Raw genomic sequence first — 22,390 nt, forward strand, 5'->3', positions numbered from 1 at the left:
GACACCATATAACTGTGACCAGGGGGTCAGAAACAATATATAATCCATATGAAGGTATAGCTGGAATACAGCCCTTTGTAGCATAACTCTGCTACTGCTGTGGTTCATCATGCCATGGTGCAGTGTAACACATCATTATTTATAATACCCTTGTGGATTACCAGTAGATTTATTTTTCATATTTCAACTGTCAGCTTGCAGCAGTAACGTCGCCACAACGGCTTCGCCAAACTGGATTGCGCACAGCAACAGCTGCATTTAATCCATATAACAAACCTATTGGAATTAATCGTGTCCTAGCGGCTGATGAGTTGATAATACTTTAATCAGCATAAAACACATACTTGCCTCTCAATTACAGAGCTTGCTGTTTAGTTAAATGGTAAGACATTCATCTTTGAACCGTAAGGTTTGTGGTTTGATCCAGCCCTTTCTTTTCCATTCAATATAATGGGTTGAGATGCCAGTTAATTAGATCATAAGAAAATGGTTAATTACATGTGGGGATAAACACTGGATCATTGTGGGTAACAATTATTATACATTTTTTTAAAAATTTGGAATAGGTAATTATTTTTCCCCCGATTTTTCTCCCAATTTGAAATTACCAATTATTCAACCCTGCTCACCGCTGCAACCCCTGCACTAACTCAGGAGAGACGAAGACGAGCACTTGTGTCCTCCGAAACGTGTGCCGTCAGCCATTTTTTTCGCAGTGCAAGCCCGCCATGAAGCCACCACAGAACTGCAGCATCGGTGGACCACACAGTTCTGAATTGCACACAGGCAGGCCTGCAGGCACCCGGCCAGCTACAGGGGTCACTGATATGCGGTGAGCCAAAGATTCCCCAACCGACCTAAACGCTCCCCGCTCAAGCAGCGTTTGGCCAGTTGTGTGCCGCCAACTGGGAACTCCCGGCCACGGTCGGCAGTGACATAGCCTGGATTTGAACTGGCAACCTCCAAGCTGTAGGGTGCATCCTGCTGTCCGTGTGGAGTGCCTTTACTGGATGCGCCACTCGGAAGCCCCTCGTGGATAACAGTTTGTCATTTTTCGAATTTCCTCAGTCATTCATTTTTTTTTCACTTTACCCACGTAGAACCATTTTGTATTCTCTTCCCTTTATTCCAAAGTATTTGGTCAGCAATGTTCAATATATCTAGGGGAAACCTTCAGCCCTCTGTCCCCATCTTGACTGAAACTGAGATGCAGCTTGCATATGTGACAAAGTCAGGGATGCGGTTAGAAAACTAATCAAGATTCTGTCTGTCTCTCTTTCTCGGTTCTTTTTAGAGTTGTATCTGATTGCTTTCTTTAAAGAATGTGTTGATGATTAAATAAATAGAGGTTAGCACACCCCACTGGGCTCTGAACTGCTGCATAACCAACAAGGCACGCTGATATAGCTATTTTCCCACATCAAGCTCAGTAGGGAGTGCTATTCTATAATCCTACTAATAGCAATGCATATTTAAAGGGAATTGCTGTGTATTGATACCAACACTTGGCAAGGGAGCCTTGGAATACTAGAGTTTATTGTTTTAAAAGTCCTTACTGAGCAAAGAGTAAGAGATTGGGGTCAATTTTAATGATCTAGAAACAGCAGCTAATCTTAATACTGGTCCCCTGACATTTCTAAACCTAGTTTCACTGTATTTATTTTGCACACTATGTTGTAATGTTACCAAGTGGGTCATCACCCATTGGGTGAAATCAGCTGAAGTATAAATATCGAGATACAAAGCCACCATATTTAAATCTGCCACTGTTTAGATCATTATAAATCATGGATGAAAAACCAATCAGTCCCATGTATGGGTTCAAATTCCAGTACATCCTGTCTACAGACGACATCACGTTCCTGGAACATAGGTCTTTGTTTGAAAGTTACACTTTTTTATGTTTAATAGTAGTTCCTGGTTTCAATATCAGTTTTTGTGATTTATAATAAGTTGTATGTGTAGGATGCCAGTTATGATAAGAGAGCAGACATCAAAATGCACAAGATGACATCTGTTATAAAATAACAATAAGACACCCTATACACTGCTTATTAAAGTTGATGGATACATTGTAAGACTACAGTACAAATGAATGGCCCCAGGATTCATTTGATGAACATTTCTGAGAGTTCTAAAATATGGTGGGAAGCAAGGAGCCGCCAACAGGGTATTAGCTATGAAATGGTTTCTTGTGGTTGGAGTCGCACAGTATGTGATGCTGTTCTTGCTCCTTGAGTTCTATAACGTTTGATATTCAAGACTTTTACTCAAAGTGTGCAGCACAGGTGTTTACCCCTGTGTTCCATACAGCAAACCTTAAATAGCTAAATAATTCAAACCAAAAAAATACTGTTTGGCCCACTTTATTGTCCAATATACCGCACTGGATGCAACAAAGTGTTGAAATGTTTTAACCAACTCCCGTATCTATGATTTAGTTTTGGTTTTCATTATTTACATGAAAAAAACAATACTTTGAGTGAAGACAGGACAGATTGTACGAGACACTTTTTTACACAGATAGTGGTGAGGGTATGGAGTGGGTTACCTAGCCATTGATGATAACCCATTGGGGTCCTTTAGGACCCGACTTGACAACGTTTTGAGATCATCAGCTACTATGTATTGCTACTATTGGCTCCCTTTTTTAACTGTTGTTTTTCTGTAATGCTTTATGTTCCTAAAAACTAACATATGAATTATGTTGATAAACATGCTTTTCTCATGTTGATACTAGGAACTTGTGTGCCAGGGTAATTAGGTGTGTATCAGAGAGTGCCAGAGAAAAAGTATTTTCAGGCAAAAGTAAAAGGTGTTACTTCCATCTGATGTGTTTTTACATTACACAATTGTTAGCCCCCCTTATTTCTGACAGTTTCCAGAGCTGCCAAAAGATTTACTTCATGGGCACCAACTTTCTTCTCCAGAGGAGCCTTCCATTATAACAATGAGAAGTGATAATTGCACTCCTGAGTCAATAAGGACTGGGAACACTTTTACAAAAACACAGCTCATGTCTATTTTGCCATACTGTGTTACAACCTTTGTCGTATTTATTAAGATATACCTTTTTTTACAAAATAAAGTTATTACACAGAGAAAAACATAAATCTAGTGGCTGCTTTTGAAGCGTTGCTTTGCATTTTAATCACAACAAGGGGGACCTTCTTTTGCCACAGGAATCTAATAGTGCTTATATTGCCAGGCCACTTTATTAGGACATCTACCTAATATCGGATTGAAATGTGTGCCTTCACAAAATGGTATATACTACACAAGTTGCTAGAAGGTGCCTCAAGGAATGTTAATCCATGTAGTCAATACAATTTCAGACTTGACAAGCCTCTCCAACAGTCTTTCTCTTTGTACGTCTATCTTGGTGACTATTCTCCCTTTGTTTTGCCATTACTGACACACTCTGATGATAGATATAACATCCCAGCCTGCTTAGGGTCATGTATAAAAATGCTGGACAGGCCTGGTTGCCTATAATAATGGCTAGCTGGCTGCAAGAGGAGACCTCAGTGACTTTGAAAGAGGGGTGATTGTTGGGGCGAATTTGGCAGGAGCTTCAGTGACCAAGACAGCTCAACTTGCTGATGTTTCACGAGCAATGGTGTCTAAGGTGTACCAAATTCATTTTCTTTAAGAAAAAAAATCAGAAGGCAAGCTGTATTTATGTAATTTGATACAATCCAAATCATAAATTATGTTATTGTATCTTTATATTAATGAAAAAAGCACATATCTTACTGACTTTAACCACAGTATTGGTAGCAGCAAATGCTTATTCTGCATATTATTTAGTAAACTCCTAATAATAACAGTGGCCATCACAGCTGTGGAGCACAATGCGCCGTGCTTTGCCATTTTATAGCTGGCCATGGCTACCACTGTACTTCCGTTTACTAAATGTGTGAGAGGATATAAAGCATAGCAGAGTGTTGTAAAGCATATACAAGCACAGAGAATAATGGTAACGTACTGTATAGTACAATCATTGGTAACGGCATGATAAACTACAAATTACTGTGCAAATTCACCATGGTAAGTTTGTAAAAGGGTTAAACCACTCAAAATCAAACAATTATATGTATATAATGCAAGCTCTTGCAGCAGTATGGCAAAGATGTGTTTGCCTTCCCTCCTGAACACTGTGTAAATGAGATGTAACTGTAAAGCTCAATGGATGTGACCCTGAGAATGTGAAATAAACAGTCTGCTGTGTAAAGAGAGAAGCACAGATATGACCGAAGATGATGATTTTTTTTACAGTCGAGGCAGGCCTTCGTAAGGATAATTAACACTGCTCACTGTCCACGCATAGTGCATCACCGGGGAAGGACTTGCATGATCAGGAACCAAATGTGTTTGTTTGGCAACTGGAAACTAAAAGCAGTCACCTTGGGTCTGATGGGGTCAGGGTGGGAAGACTATGAAAACAAAATGGTACAAAATATTGCTAGTTCCCTTGGTAATCTGCCTGTTGCTAGGTTATACTGTAGATATTCTAACCATAAACAATTGCTTATAAATATCCTGTTTTTCAGTTTATATGTTTTCCAGTTTATATCCTATTTTTTGTAGAGCCAAAACTACATTCTAACAATATCTTTGGTATTATCAAATACGTTTGTGTTGCTGTTTACAACAGTTTCTACTGTATGTTCTATTTCATTTAAAGGGTTTCAGCCCAGCAGTGTACCCAATTTCACCATTGCTCACCTGCTACAAAACCGATAAGAAACAACAAGGTGGAAACTGGAGCCAGAGGCCCAATGCTTTGTTCTCCAGTGTGCAATTTAAGAAAGGCAGACTGGTACAAAACTAGTGGGGAACTTCTAAGGTTAATTTAAAACTACAACATTACTGTAGATCCTTAGGCCACCAGAGCAAGCTGGGAGTTATTACTCTTCAGTAAATAACTACTGTGGCAACAAGCAGGTGGCAAAAATTGCTTCCGATTTTGTGAAGCGAGGTGTGGAATCGTGTCAGTGTTGGACTGGCTTCATTGCACAATGCTTCACCTATGGCCTTCAGTACACAACTTAATGCTACTAAACTATCCACCTCCCTTCAGTAAAGAGGCCATGAGGAGTCTTTTCAGGAGCTAACTGGAATATTATAGGAGTGTGGTAAATCTCTACAAAACCACAATAGAGAATTATTAAAAATGCACATACTTTGATATTAAATGTGTAAGAAATTAAATATTAAGAACATGTAAATGATGTAATGTATCTCTTTCTTCAAACTGGTTGCTTAGTTGGTATTTTCTCTATTTTTCGGTAAGGTCATTTCTGTTCACATACTGTATAATAAATAGATATTCATTGACATTTTCAAAGTGTGTTATCGCAGCTTGCCTTCAGGGATAATCACGGCCAGTAAACACAGGTGGATGTCAGCCATAGCTGCCGCTGAACCTCTTGTGCTTGCAGAAGGTCAGGCCCACTTTGGAAACAGCAGCCAAGCGGAACACATGGGCCCCTCCGGAGAGCCACTTTAATGGAGCTATTTTTAGGCTAAGTGTGAAATGTCTCACCTCACAAATTCTCCACTCGATATGTATGGAAAGCAGCAAGTTATTGGAGATATATTCTGTGGATGCCAGTGGAGCTGGAGCTGGTTCGACTGGGTCTAGACGTGGATTCTATAGCCCAAAGCCTAGAGGAGCTTCAATGAAGCATTACTGTTCTCATCTTTTAAACAACACCCCTTTCTTTGTACCATACCCATGTGAAACATCATACCTGTTAAGGGTTAGGATAAAAAATTATATATATATATATATATATATATATATATATATATATATATATATATATAGATAGATAGATAGATAGATAGATAGATAGATAGATAGATAGATAGATAATTAAACACAACAGAATTGCATTTTATCACATATGTATGCACACTTTTGCTTCGGTAACAACTTAAATTTGTCTAGAATCTATTGGTGCAGATTGGTGCTTAATCAAGACAGTTGACATGTAGCATGTTACCTGAGCCGTAACTAGGCATTTTAGGGCCCAGGGCAGGCAGTGATATTTGCAGACCCCCGCCACACCTCCACCCTTACCCCCTCCTGTTTATTCCCTCCCACCCATACTGCAATGACTTAATGGCATGAAGCATATTCAGAAAGACATAAAATCCAATTTCCATCTATACAGTTAGCAAAAAGAAAATTAGTTATCGTCACTTTCAGCAACAAGTCCATCTGTGACCGTTGCTAAGGAAGTGACGCATTCCCTTTTCTAGTGCAGACACACATGTGATCTTCAGACTATGCCAGGGGGCACCGACAATAAAATGATTACTCGAGTGGCAATGCATTCCAGTCATTTTTCCACCTCTCACAGCTTTGCACCGGGGTGACTACCCTGCTCGCCCCGCACCAGCTCTGCGTGTTACAGATGGTCACACAGGATCAGGTGAACACAAGCTAGCTACCAATACAATCGAAAGGGCTTCCCTGTTTTAAAATCTATTTTCTAGTCAATGACCTTGCCAGCCCCAGTATAAACAGAGGTAAATATGTGTGATTAGGACTATGTGTTATGGAAATCCAAAGCAAGTACAATTTTATAGAATTAGTATTATTATTTTTATTATTTTTTTAACTACAATTACTTTAAGATGTGGCTAACTCCTTATTGAAATTCATTTTAGTCATCACTGCTTATTACTGTTGAGAAGGAGGGGAAAATAGGAGCATGTCCCTGGTGATGGTCAACAGACAACTGGCAGGCAGACAGAGATTTCAGGGCCCAGTTTAGGCACACTGATATACAGTTCTGTTGGTTTCTGAGCCACTTATGTGATATGGAGTATGACATTTTCTTTTCAGACATTGCTTGCAGCTGTGTTTGTGTGTAGGAACACAATGCCTAACAAATATAGACCAGTAGCAGTAATCCCTACTGTCCTCTTTTTCAGCTCTGCTTGAGAATACTGGGGTCAGTTCAAGTATCCCAATAAAAACCTAATATTAGTTGTCTGGATGATGTCCTATTGTACACCCCAGCCCTCCTCAAGTACCATGCTGTCTGTTTAAATAGACAGATATATATATATAAACTAAGGTGCCTGCATTACAACTCCTTCAACAAAACAAAGAAAACCAAAAGTGTGTCTTCCTGTTTTGTATGTACTTTTTAGTATCCCCTAAATAACAATGTGAGGAGGTCCCTGTGTGGGGAAATATATATATATATATATATATATATATATATATATATATACAATGGGATTCAATTCACGATCCAGAAAAATGGCAATTAAAATGTGTTTGTGTCTGTGTGTGTGCAGCACTCTATTTACTTATGCTATTTATGGCTGTTTTAGAAAAGCCACACTTGCTGTAATTGCTCATTTGAGGGAACTGATGGATTAAAGTGAGGGAATTAATTTACTCAAGGAAAAAGCTTTGCCGTTTTGGATTTTAATACAATTATCTTAGAAGTCATCAAATTCATATTTTGCCTCCTGAGATAAAGACAAGTAACAGCGCTTTGTAATGAATTATCTTTAGGTCTAACGTGGGCATTACAATTGGTTTCTCTATAAAGATAAACAAAGCAAATTGAGACAAATATTACCCCCCCCCCCCCCCCCCCCAATAAATCACATAAATTCGCTTTTTTCTTTAAATCCCTGACTTTGCCGCAACTACAGTATTATTCATATGGCCTGATTACCAAGGGTTAAAATTGGCCTTAAGTTTATTTTGTTTGCCTTACAGAACACCTTGTAAAGTATAAGAAATGCATTACAATGCCTGGTATATAGTAAAGGTAAAGTAATGTGTTTCTTGTAAACACTGCAGGGGGTTCTATAACACTTTAATGTCCATGCTTTCAGATTTGGTTAATTCACAAATGGCTTTCTTTGACATTAATTACAACTTTTCTTATACTGCTGTTTTAATGTTATATCTGGACACCACTTCAATAATTTGCTGTTCACAAAGGCTTGATTTAGTAACAAAGCATTAAGACAAGCGTGAGGCGTTTATAACGGTACTCACACTGCAATCCTCAACAGAAACAGAAGGCTTGCTTATCTAGGGTCCCATATGGAGCACTACACTGGTTTAGGGAGGGCAATAGTCTTGGGATAGTGCACCTCATGGACCTTCAGAAACCCCTACTGGGCAGTGTGCCCAGTGAGCCCAGCAGAGACTTCCCAGACTGGGCCTCACCTCCAGGGTCCAGTAGCTTGCTAACATCCATTGACTTTGGGAGGTGGAATGAGATGATGGGCTTGACTGCAAATGAAGTTCATCTTAAGTCCACCTAGGTTTCAGTATAAAAGCAAATTGGCCATTAAATATTGGGTAGAAAAGCTAGGATCAAACTGATGTCTTTATTTCCTAAACTACTGGTTACATTGGGGACATCAGAGAGTTAGACAGTGTGTACTGTACTGTAGAGCACCTTGGAACGAAATAAATAAAGGAATGAAAATATAAATACTATTTCAATAAGTAGGGGTTTAAAGTGTGTTTCTGACCTAAACTCGATTGTATGAATGCTAATCACATGATCACTAGATATCTAACCAGTAGTAAAATTGATAAATATATGGTGGTAACATGCTCCCCTGCTGTGGCTGTAAATTCAAAATTCTAGCAATCAGCCATATTAGCCGTATGTACAGAACAGTATAGAATAAGAATGACCAGGTTTCATGACAATGTAAGTGATTATCCTGATCTATGCAAAAATCTGTGACATACAGACACCCCCCTATATCTCCAGAATATGATAATCTCCATAACTTAAATGAAATATTGTCAATACCAAGTTTCATGACAATTGGATAAGTAGTTGTCCAGATAAATTCTAAACTATAAGTCTGACGGATGTACAGAAAGACATACACCCCTCCAATATCTCCAGAATCTGACATTCGCAATACCTAAGCAAGTTTCATGACAATTAGATAAGAGGTTCTCCAGATACAGTAAATGGGAAGTAAGTGTGATATACAGATGCACAGACAGACACCCCCCTATATCCCAAGAATCTGATATAATCTATAACTAATGTTAATATCAAGTTTTATGACAATTGTTGACGTTTTATTTTTTTTCATAGAGGCCTATATATATATACTGTATGAGAATTCTGCAAAGTGCAAACATACTTACGTACTCTCGTAAGACCACCTCCACTACAAGGATATGTCCTTTGCAGGCAATTTCACACCCAGCTGGGTATATTGGAAACACAGCTTGATATTCTGTATCTTTTGACGTTTTTTATGTTTCATCTGGGTTGGAACTGTGAGCCGAGAGAACTGAATGATTTCTGATCAAGTCTGTCTTAGCTAAGCACTGTCAGCGATTCTGGCCAGTCTCGTAACTTGTAACTGCTGTATCTGTCACACAGCTGTGCGGAAAGTTTTCTTGGCTTGTCTTTCCATGTGTGTTCTTTGGCAGATGTACAATCTTCATTGTTATTGATTGTGTGGCCTATATATTATCAAGGACATCAGTCCCTCTACAAGTGACAGTTTCATCCACTATTCAGTGCAGCTTCAGTCATAGATTAATCAATAGATGCCTAATATAGATTGATCGCTAGTTGTTAAAACAATTGCTAGTTGGTAGATACATCATTAACCCTTTAAAAGCAGCAAGTGGAAGGAATTCCAATGTAATTAAGCGATAAAGATCTGCAGCCCATACATTAACATGTAATTAAAATTACTGCTAAACAATAGCCTTCTATCGGGAGACCTTTGATTGCATGTTGATCCTAAGCATTACATCAAAAATCCTCAAAGATAGTTGCCAGACAGCCATGTTGGATTGGAAGACAAAGTGAAGGTCACTGAACAATTTCCCCATGAGTGGTCATAATACCTTCCATATTTCAAGACAGCAGTATAGATTAATATCTCATTGTTATGTCCCTTTTGATTTTAAAGATAATGCCAATGTTTCTCTCAAGAAGAAGATACAATTAGACTATTACAAAGAGACTGTCTTTATAGACTGGTCTTTACTATATGAAAAAAATTGCCAGTTTCTGTTTTTTATTTTTGAGCGCACACAATACTGTAATACTACACCCACCTTTCAGAGTATCTTTATATTCAATTCCAGTTCATTACAACATTATGAAAGCTATTTATATTTTTGCAGAAGCTTTGCCACTTTATGCAATACTTTTCAACACTTGACCTCAGTGTGGCCAGGGTGGAGATATCCAAGATGAGCAACAGTAGAGCAAATTAAATGTGTTAAATATTATATATTAAACATACTATACATCCACTTCGCCTCATTTACAGTGAATCAGAAAGACATGTGACATAGACAAAATAGAAACAGTGCATTGAGCAAATTTTAGATTCTACATAAAAGATATATGAGGTCTAGTCAATTGATCTGAAAGGTGATGGATCTAAATACTTGTTGGGCAATTAGCAGGTTTCATATTTCAGTGAAGAAGCCAAGTAGATAACCGTGATAGATTATGTAACTGGGTTCACTATGCAGGTGGTCTGTGTTACAAGTTTGACTATAGATAGATAGATTTTTCCATGGTTATACAATGCCTTTACCATAGTTTACCATGGTTTGTCTTTTTCTTTCAATATCCTTTATCAGGGCAGCAGTGTGGAGTAGTGGTTAGGGCTCTGGACTCTTGACTGGAGGGTCGTGTGTTCAATCCCAGGTGGGGGACACTGCTGATATACCCTTGAGCAAGGTACTTTACCTAGGTTGCTCCAGTAAAAACCCAACTGTATAAATGGGTAATTGTATGTAAAAATAATGTGATATCTTGTAACAATTGTAAGTCGCCCTGGATAAGGGTGTCTGCTAAGAAATAAATAATAATAATCATATCTACTAAGCTTTATTACACTTTGCTATGCTTTTACTATGGTAAACCTTTATAAGGGTTATAATGCATCTTTTATACAACTAAAGAAAAATAAAGATGTAAAGAGGCAGAACAAAAACAAAAAAAGAATGAAAGAAGAAAACCAGTCACCTTCAAGGTTGGATTCTGTTTACTGCACCACTGTGTCAAACATGGCACATGGTTTAATACAGGCTCACTGGGACTTTTCAGCCTGCTTCAGGGTCAGACAGCCATCAGTGCTCCCATCCATCAGGGGACTCATTAAATCTTTTTCCTGGGGGTGTGGGGACACAGGCTCTTTTAAATGTTGTCTTGGGCACGGTGCAGAGTGTTGGTCAGGGAAACATGCAAGCTATTGTTGCAGCATGTATAACACATAATCTGTATTGCCTTGTGATCCTACATCAGGGAGATATACCAGAGCATTGTTTGCTGTCTCTCCTGCAGGCTTGTAGGCCAAGTACCGTTTTTTGTTGGTGTTCACAAAAATTAAAAACCACAACAAATCATTGGTTAAAAGAAGTGGCATCTGTAATACGGTAAAGGGATCAGTCATATAAATATATAACTTGGCCCCTTTTGTAGATATCGCATTTTTTATATGGCTAACCCACCATGTTTAACTTGGCTGTTTTTGTATATGTGAATGTTTTTGATGTATTTTTCAATGAAAAAGTCTTCTGGTTGAAAAGTTTAGAAGCAACTCAAGTGTGTCATCTGTGTTTCTTCAACAGGAAATGCAGCATGGAAAAAAATGCAACATACTTTTGTATACGTAATTTTTTCTGCTTACAAATGCTATCAAAAAAATACTATTTAAATTCAATTACATGTTTAACCTAATGTGTGCATCTTTCATTTGAGAAATAACATGTTTAATCAGAAAATGACAGTATAGCCTGTTTTAAAATCCTATATAAAAAGAAAGAAACATGATTCTGCAGCATGCAGCCCTACTACAATAAGCTGTGCATTTGAACATGGGGGACTAACATTGAACGAATGTTAGCCCTTTCTGAGCATTTTTAACCCTAAACATTTACTGTGAATCTTACCTGACCAGCCACCAAAGGGATTAAAGACATATGGTTGCTTAAGACAACTCTATGGTTTACTGGTTGGTATAAGCAGTTGACTGGTTTGTTCAGGAGGCTGTAAATACAGGATGGCCCCCTGGTTTGTTACATGCTGGCTCTTGCAGTGGTTCTTTTTCTAAGAAGAAACGGTAGCCCCAAAGCATCAACAATGAGACATTTGTAGGGTCCTCACTTAAAAAACAGAGGCCCTCTTTCACTGATTGTGTCTGTCTTTCTGTCACACTGAGTTTTCCACCAATATTAATCAAACTAGTATCATAGCCTCCTATAGATATCATATTACATTTGCTTATAATCCAAAAAACAACATTTTTAACCTGCACATTCCATCGTTCTCGTTCTTTCATGCGATTACATTGCAGTGCATCAGATGTACCCAAACTCTGCTTTATTGCGGGGTTATAAACTTTCAGGTACTGTGTCATTATTAGGACTCTGAATTTTCCTGCACTGGTATGAACCACTGCACACTGGTAATCCATTATGTTGTCATTGCTGGTGATACTGTGGTCTGATAATGGTTCTGCTACAGTCCCTTATACTTTTCTGAGAGAGTATGCTGAATAGCTTCTGTATAATTCTGCATTATACTCATGAGTGAGGTTTGAAAGTAGGAAATGAGCATATTTCATACAACATAAGAACATAAGAAAGTTTATGAACGAGAGGTGGCCATTCGGCCAATCAATGCTTGCCCAGTTCCTTGTAGCTGATTGATCTCAGAATTGGTCTTCAAGAATTCCAATGATTCAGCATCAATAGTATGGCTAGGTAAGCCATTCCAAACCCACCACTACACGTAGAATTATTCCACATGATCAGGGCAACATAAAGATCATTACAAACTAAATGTTTTCTAACAATAATAACATAAACAATGGCTCCAATAAATGTATACCCAACACCTGGTTGGAAAAGGCATTTGAGGCCTGGATTATAATTCACAATCCATAATTCAGACCTGAATATTCATTCTTAAAAGGCACCTTGAAATAAATAACTTGCCTTTCTCGTATTTCTACAGTGCGAGGGGCAGTGTGACATCAGGTTGCCATGGAGTTTTAAACACAGTTGCAGTGAAGACATCTTTACAAATAAGTATAGTTTTGCTGCCATCTGCTGAGTGGTTTAGATGGTGATGATATCACTGGTATGTCAAATGTTACCACTGTGGTAACATTCTACCAATTGCTGTTACTGTACCATTGTAGGTGCCCTTGGGTATTGACATTTAAAGATAATTTGGTTAGGGTTTGGAAACTAGCCAATACATACAATATGATAGCGCTTAGAGGGGCTCTACCATATTCCTGAACTATTGCTGTAGTCTTTAAAATTTGAAACAATGTATTATTAATTGATTTATTAATTGATATAATACAATTTCAAAGCATAATGTGCATCTATGTAACTGTTATTTATTTTTTGTAGTTTGGCAGCGATAGGGTTAAACCCTGCACTGAAATTGGTCCCTGGCTGCATCCATTCCAGCCATGTAAGAATGCGACTAGAATGGAGGGGACAAGGGCCTTGATTGGTTGGCCAGTTAGCCAATCAATTATTGTGGCTCTAAAAGGCTACAGAAAGTCAGGGATGGTGTGCTGCAGGAACAGTTTGCTTGAGCTGGTTTAGAACTGACAGAAGTGTTATGGTACATATCTTTATCTGTTATGGGGAAGCTGTGTCTTCCACAGTAATAGATATTGTGGCAGGGCGGATCCCTGCCTGGAAAAAAATGTGTTGGTGGTTGGCAGGGATAGGGTTAATTTCTGTCACTGCCAGATACGTGTGATTACAGGTGATTACAGGTGTAATTAATTACTTATTCTAATCGTTTTATTTAATTAATTGATGTCACCTTCCTGTAATTAGCAGGCAGGTATATAACAAGGACAAAATGTTTTTTCTGCGCAGTCTGTGAGAAGGAAAGAGGCTGTCAGCGTGGAGAGACCTGTGTGGGTCACACAAAAAAAAAAAAAAAAAAAAAGGTATTGTGTAAACCTTTTTGTGCGTGCTTGTAAAATTGTTTCTGTTAATCGGTAAACAGCTTAGCTGTCCAATGTTAGTTAGAATTAAAAAGTAAAAAGTTTAGTTAGTACTCTTTTATTAGGTCTTTTATTTCTGTAAGTGCCTAAAAACCTTCAATTTCTGTGTCCGGGTCTATTTATAAAGGGCAATTGAACCTAAAAATAGTGAAATCAGTCACTAAATGTATAGTGAAAGATTTCATCATATATGTGTATGTGTGTGTATATATATATATAAACATGTATTTTCCAATTTCCAATTATTTCATAGAGCTTCAATATTCAGGAGTATATACAGTACTCCCTTTTATAACACTACAATCTGGAGCCATAGTTACAAGACCATGCTACTGGTGTTCAGCGTTATAACAAGTATGAAAGTGCGAGTGGAATGGCATTATTGGGACAATAGAAGCCACGGCCATGCTGCGTTATAACCGATTCTGCAGTATTGGGCAGCCGTATAAAGGCGCATCACTGTATTCTTCCATATTAGGGTACCTGTCCTTCCTTCCTCCACCTCTCACAGTGGTCCAATCCTTCCCTCTTTCCCACCTCAGCTGGTGGCAGAGTTATATGTCCCAAAGACACAGGATTTGGTCTCTTAAATTAATTCCACTGGTGAGTCACTGAGGTAGTGCTGACTGCCTTGAGATCTGAGCCCTCTTTTATGCTAACAACCTCATTAGAACTACTGGGCTAAATGTTTGAGGCATGCTACATTATTAAAGCAACCTACTATGAATCTGAAATTCTTCTCTTGTAAATCGTTTCAATATATTAATCATTAAAGCAAACATTCTCTAGTTTGTTTCCCTGTCTCTCTGTTTGAAGTCTGATCTAGCAATGGATCTCTGGGGACACACAGTGCAACAGCACATTATTATTATTATCATCATCATCATCATCATCATCATCATCATTACATTTATACGGTACTGATGTATAATTTATGTTTATTATTCACGTCTTTTGCCTTATCCCCAATAAGAAAAAAAGTATGTTTAAAATAAAAAAAGGAAAGAACAAAAAACAGAGGACACCCTCCCCCCCCCCCCCCCCCCCCAGGCTATGAGATTGACACTTTCCATTATGGCTGCTTGACAGAGCGAAAGATATGTGTTTCTGTTTCTTGCTTCTCTATCGTTTCCTTTATTGTCCAAAGTATTCGTGCAGAAATTGTTTACTGCAGCCATTTCAAGTCTGCAGCCCAGGGGTTGCCACCCGTCCAGATGTACAGCCATAGCACTGCTTTTTCATTCTTTTTTTTTTTAACAGTCTTTGATTGAATTACTTCATATGACAGGAGCCTTTTCGATTCAATTTAATGACTTTATTACCCCCCCAGGGATGCATTACCCAGGCGAAAAGAACATAGTGGAACAGTTCATCTTTCTGTATACATCTCATATTGGTTTAGACATTCATTGGACATCCTATTAGCCCTGCTCAATCAAATGCTCTTGATTGGACCAATTTACACCTAGGTTTATTTAATGTCAGGTCTCTGTCTAATAAGGCTCCATTAATTAGTGATTTTATTCAGGATTACAACATTGATATTCTCTCTTTAACTGAAACTTGTCTTGGACCAAATGTTTTGCTGATTGAGGCTTCTCCACCTGACTATTCTTTTTTTCCAGAAAGCTCGCTCTAGTGGTCAGGGAGGTGGACTTGCTACTGTTTTCCGTAGTAAACTTAGAATCAAACAGGAGATTGTTGAATGTTATTCATCTTTTGAAGTTTTAACCTTTAATCAATCAATCAATCAATCAATCAATCTTTATTTTATATAGTGCCTTTCATAGTGGACCACCATCACAAAGCACTTTACAAGATAGAAACAATGCATAGTACATTAAATACAGTGAAATACAGGGCATAATACATTAAATACAAACAGTAAAAACAAATGCAAATACATTAAATACAAGTCTAGGATGTGAATTCTAAACATGGTGGATGCGTGTGTTATACAGAATCATACGAATAAGATAGCGTGAAAAACCTGAACTAGCAATTTAGACAACAGCTAATAACAGATACCAGACTTAAAGAGCATTGAAAGCAAGAGAGAACAAGTGGGTCTTGAGAGTTGATTTGAAGCAGAAATTTACATTAAACAGTCCATTACCTGTTCATATTGTAATTATGTATCAACCACCCCAAGTCAAACCCACTATTTCTGACTGAATTTGGGGATCTGCTATCTATATTGACAGTCAAATATGATAGAATTCTTTTATTGGGTGATTTTAACCTTCATGTTGACATTGATTCTGATTCTAACTCCCTGGAATTTTTTAGGCTTCTGGATTCCTTAGATTATATCCTGCATGTCAAAGCTTCTACGCATAATTGTGGCCTTTAGATTTCTTGTGGTTTAGCTGTTAAGAACATCATAAATTAGTAAGGGGAGGTGCGACTATGACTAAATGTTCTGCAAAAATGAAAAAAGTTTTTTTTTTTTTAAATACATATGATAATACACATGGATAAGTGGTTGCTAACTATCAGTAAAAAATGGTCCCATAATAATGTTTCTTTGAGTGACGGTTCGCAAGTGAACAGAAGAAATTGTTTAACGAAGGTGATAATGAAGATCAACATATTAACGCCCCTGCTGGACCAAGTACTTCCTCGGTTTCTGTTTCTACTGCTTCCATTGGTAAGCTGAACTCCAAATCAAAAACTAAAGTGCGTAAATACCAAGGATTATTTAAAATGTGGTTTCACTTACACAGTTGTGAATAACGAGGAATGACCACAGTGTGTTGTTTGTTCAGACATTTTAGCTAATGACAGCATGAAGCCTGTGAAGCTTACACTGCACTTGCAAACAAAACACCCAGAGCATGTCAGTAAAACCATCGACTTCTTCAAGCAACAAGCGAAACAACTGAAAGGGCAAATCAGCTTGCTTGAAAAGCATGTCACTATTCCATCAATAGCCTTGAAAGCTTCTTTAGAAGCTTCTTATTTGATTGGCAAAAGCATGACGCCACACACTGTAGGTGAAACATTAGTTCATCCTGCTGTAATAAAAATGTGCGAGATCATGCATGGAGACAAGTATGGTGAGGTTCTTAAGTCAATCCCTGTATCACGCGACACTGTTGCTAGGCGTATAAATGTAATCTCTGCTGACATTAAAATGCAACTGATAACACACATCCAGAACAGTCCGGAATTCATTATACAACTTGATGAAAGCACAGACGTGGCGAATCTGGCCCAGCTTCTTGTATTCATACGATACTGTTACGAAGAGGAAGTGCGTGAAGAGTTTCTATTTTGCCAAGCACTGGAAGGGAGAGCTACAGGGGAAGCTATTTTCTCTCTTGTTTCACTACAAATAATCTTTCTTGAATTAATTGTGTTGGTGAATGCACGGATGGGGCAGCTGCATTCATGAAAAACAAGAATGGGTTCAGCGCCAAAGTAAATGCTGTTCCCCCGGGTGTAACATTTACGCATTGTATCACACACAGGGAAGCACTAGCTTCAAAGAAATTGCAGCCCGAAGCAAACAAAGTGCTACAAGATGCCATGAGTGTTGTGAACTTTGTGAAAGCACGAGCGTTGAACAGCAGGCTGTTTTCTATTCTTTGTGGTGAAATGGGTTCCAAGTATGACAAGCTCCTGTTCCACACAGAGGTGCACTGGTGCAACTGAAATGCATTGTGTAGCATTGTGAAGCTGAAAGACAAACTTCGCATTTTTCATGGTCGGAATAGCAATATTTTGCTGCTGAGTGACAAAGTGTCTGCATTTCGCAAAAAAACTTGTGCAGTGGAAAAATCTGTTTCAGAATGGAAACTGTGAAATGTTTCCATGTCTCAGTGAATTCCTCAAAGAAAATGAGTTGAATCATAGTCTTGTTCATGACATTGTTTCAGCTAATCTCGAAAAGCTTCAGTGTCAATTTGCGGATCAATTTCAAGAATCGACAGAAGAATACAATTGGATCCAGAATCCATTCAATGCTAGCATAACAACAACTACCCATCTGTCAATGGCAGCTCAAGAAAAGCTCATAGAACTATCCAGTGATAGAACTCTTCAGGCAGAATTCAAAACGTCTGGATGCTAATTCGCAAAGAATACCCTGATCTGTCAAGAAAAGCGATGGATGTGGTTTTGCCTTTCACATCAACATACCTGTGCAAGTCAGCGTTTTCTACTCTGGCAGCTATCAAGACAAAACAGCAATCTCGTCTGCAGATAAAGGGGGAACTCCGAGTTGCTGTGTCAATGATTCAGCCAAGAATGGACCTTATCTTGTCCCAAATTCAAGCCCATCCTTCACATTTAATCGATGAGTAAACTAAAACTGTTTGCGTTATGATGTGTGGTGTTTTGAGGGGGGCGGCATATAAAAAGTTTGCGCACCACTGCCCTAGATCTTACTATTTCTGATCATCTTGTCATTCTTTTTTAGGTGAATCTGCCATTATCTACAAAGACTGTGGACCATACATTTAAATCCTGGTGAATTAATTCTTCAACTGCTGTTAAGCTTTCTGATGTATTGAGCTCATTACCACTCTCTGAGTCATTATCAGTAGATGAGCTGGTTAATACCTACAACACTACCTTGACTGGTATCTTAGATACTGTAGCGCCAATCAAAATGCGGAGAGTGTCTTTTTTAAAAAAGCTCACAGAATTATGTTTAAACATCCCGAAGTAGAATAGGTGGCTAACCCTAACCCTATTATACTTTGGGATGTTTAAATGTAATTCCGTCTATGGCTATTGCATGGTTATTTTTTATTATTTGTTTATTTATTTATTTTTGTGATTTTTTTGCTGTGGCCTGCGTTGCCACGAGAACGATCTGTTGACTGACAGATTTGAAAGTTGGTCTCCCATGATCCCTTTGGTTGTGTGAAAGGGTCATGATGGTATTATACTGGCATAGATGGTGGAATTTTGTGATGTGTGAATATGTCTTTATAGGACTTTTTGAGACGCCTCAGTATCGACATTTGTGTACCTAGTACCAGACATAATGCTTTAATTTACACAATTGCTATAAAATGTGTTTCTTTCAAAACTGCACATTTCAGACTTAAATAATTCATGGATGGCAGAGAACAAGAACTATTTTGGCTAAAATTACTTTAATGAAACTGCTTCAACTCATTTGACTTCAAGTACCATACATTCTGTACTGTGCCCTCCTGTACTTGTCTTTTCACTTGCTATCTCCATGTCCCCACCACCACCTCGCAGCTAATTCTCTGCTCCGGGGAGGATGAAACCTAACAGCCATCATGCTCCAGCCAGTCAGCTGTACTATATAATAATAATAATAATAATAATAATAATAATATTAATAATACCTTTTTGTTTTAACAGGTACAGTATGCATTTGCAAATACAAGATGGATTCATTTGTATTCATAATATGCACATTGGGACAGGCTGTGTTGGTTGTGCTAAAGGGAGGATGAATACAATTTATAATTCAATGAGATCCCAGAGAAAAGATGAAAGATGATTTATCATTCTGGTTCTCTGTCAGAGTGCATATCTAATAGCGTAGATTTACATAGTACTGGCATATGTTCCAGAATAGTGTGTGCATAGGGGTATACTTGGGGTGACATTGTAATTGTTTGAGTGAATTGCATGGTTATGTAACACTTTTCTACAGGTAGAGTACTGTAAAAATTTAAAGAAAGCAACAGAACTGTATAGAATTCAAAAATGACTTTTAAATTATTTCATACTTTTCAATACATATTCAATGCACCTTCATTTTTTTTGGCTTGTGTTGTTGTGGTATACTAAGTCTATACATGTCACCTTGGAAAACATAGCATAATGCTTTATCAGTATAGGTAATGATTATAGGTTATAACCATGCAGTTATACTGCAGCCCCTGAACAAGCTTGCATTGAATTGTACACCATTGATGTGCCAGGGTTTAGTTGAAAGCCGTATATTGCTTAAGGTCTTCAATGGCAATGCAGTGGAAATACAGTTGCAATGCACTGGTTCCAGATAAGGTTTTGTGTCACTGACTAATTTACTCTCCAATTTAAACACTATGGCCTCTATTCATTATTAGTTGTCATTGTTTTGGTGGTTTTGAGATGTGTCCATGACAATTCACCCCCATCAATTCGTCCCGCGACAATGCGACCCCGACAATTGGTCCCCACAACAATTGGTCCCCGCGGTAATTGGTCCCGACGACAATTGTTCCCCACGATAATTGGTCCCGGTGACAATTCACTGAATATAACTGTGCTGCAATGTAGGAGTTGTAGGTTCAATCCCCACCGAGTGAAGTGTTTGTTTTTTTTCCCCTTCAAATAATATTTATTTATTAACACGTTAATTATTAAAAGTGATTTTCCTACAAGTTCGGGTTATCACATCGTCACAGAGTGGGCTATGTTGTGACACTGTTACAACGTAAAACAACAACAATAAAACAATAATAACAATTTTTTATTGAATCAATCACATAAGTCATTTTTTACATTTTACGAAAATCACTAGAAAACTTACCTTTCTTTACACATGAAACTGACTAAATTAAATTCAATAGTTCCAGTTGACTTTCTGTACAAATGTAAAAAATGACTTATGTTATTGATTCAATAAATTATTATTATTATTATTATTATTATTATTATTATTATTATTATTATTATTATTGTTGTTGTTATATAATCTTATAGCCCACTCTGTGACAATGTGATAACCGGACAGCTTATTAAAGAATATTTTGCAAGGAAACTTACTGAGGTAAGCAATTAAAAACAACAACAGACACAAATACATTAATCATAAAAGTGTAGCGGACACACTTATTGGCTCATATTTGCAGTCTCAGTTTGCATATTCCCAACCAGACCACATGAACTCAAACCAGCGTGCTACGCTAGAGGAGAAAGAGACATAAACTCCAACACACCCCGTTCACACAAGCGGTTCACAAGTAATTCTTACAGTTTGCAATGATATTCCAACAGCTTTAAATACTTGCACATGTTTACAAATGTTCATATGGAGAATATCTTTTGGGGACCAATTGTCATGGGGGCAAATTGTCGTTGGGACCAATTACCACGGGGACCAATTGTTGGCAGGACCAATTATCGCGGGGACTAATTTTCGCTGGGACCAATTGTCGGGGACGAATTGTCGCGGGACGACTTGACAGGGGCGAATTGACGTGCTCCCTTTTGGAATACCCCATCGCACATGCTTTTACTATGCATTCATTAAATGAAATAAGCGATTACCGCTTTCAAGAATGTTTCTTAATTAATCTTATATTTCTTTGTGGGAATGCCGCCTAATTGATATTAATGTTCTAATTAACATTGTATTCCGATCATTTTGTTGATCACACGCCTTTATAAACGTTAATAATAGTAATAATATTACAGTCGGAGAAGCTACTTCGTTCAGAGTCTCCTTCCACCAGTACAAGGCTGTTACAGTTTTTTTTTTCTGTAAATCTTCCTTTCTCAGTCTATTTTGCTCTTTCCAGACAGACACGCTCCCTAAAATAAAACAAATACAAATAAATAACTGTAGATCAAACTTCCATCTTAAATATTAAAAGAAATATTTGACTATTTACTTCATTTCTGATTTCCAATGTGCAGCAAACTTTTTTTTTTTACTATTATTATTTTGTGCCTTAATCTGTAAAATTGTCAGGATTATATTTACTTAAAACTTGTAGAAGATGGTCTTGCATGACTGCAGCACTAAAATAAGATTCCATGCTTGATCCAGGATTTTAACAAGTCTAATTTCAAAAGGTGAAAATGACACCAGACACTTTGTTTCACATTTGTGACTCAGTTTTCCCACATTAGCTGTTTGTGGTAACACTGGTGTTTATCACACAGTGGTTTAACACAAACACGCTTTAAAAGCCCTAGAGAAAGCCTGCTGTCACACTGGACGTATTGCTCTGTTAATTTACACCTAATTGTACCCTTCTAACATAATTGTGTTGTCTATAAACTGCCATTTGAGACATGCTTCTAATCTTATTGCTGTTTCTGTTAATCCACTAATCTTGTGCTGAAAAGTCAACTCACACCACAGACGGGAAAAGCGTTTTTTCTTTTTTGTTGCCTAAAGACATTTAAAGGCAAATGGCTGTCTCTCAACATCAACTCCCAAGATATTAAGAACATGTCTCCTACATGTAGCCTTTCTCATATATGGGCCCTTCAATAACTGTATTAAAATGGTACCCCACTTAACCTGACAACATTCAGTTAACTTAACATGCCAATATGCAAATCAAAAACACCTTTTACTAATTTTAATGAAAAACTACTGCCATGCACTCTGTAGCTCTGTGTTTACCAGATGACTGTTGAAAATAATTAA

Source organism: Acipenser ruthenus, chromosome 24 (assembly GCF_902713425.1).
Source record: "Acipenser ruthenus chromosome 24, fAciRut3.2 maternal haplotype, whole genome shotgun sequence".
NCBI lineage: Eukaryota > Metazoa > Chordata > Actinopteri > Acipenseriformes > Acipenseridae > Acipenser > Acipenser ruthenus.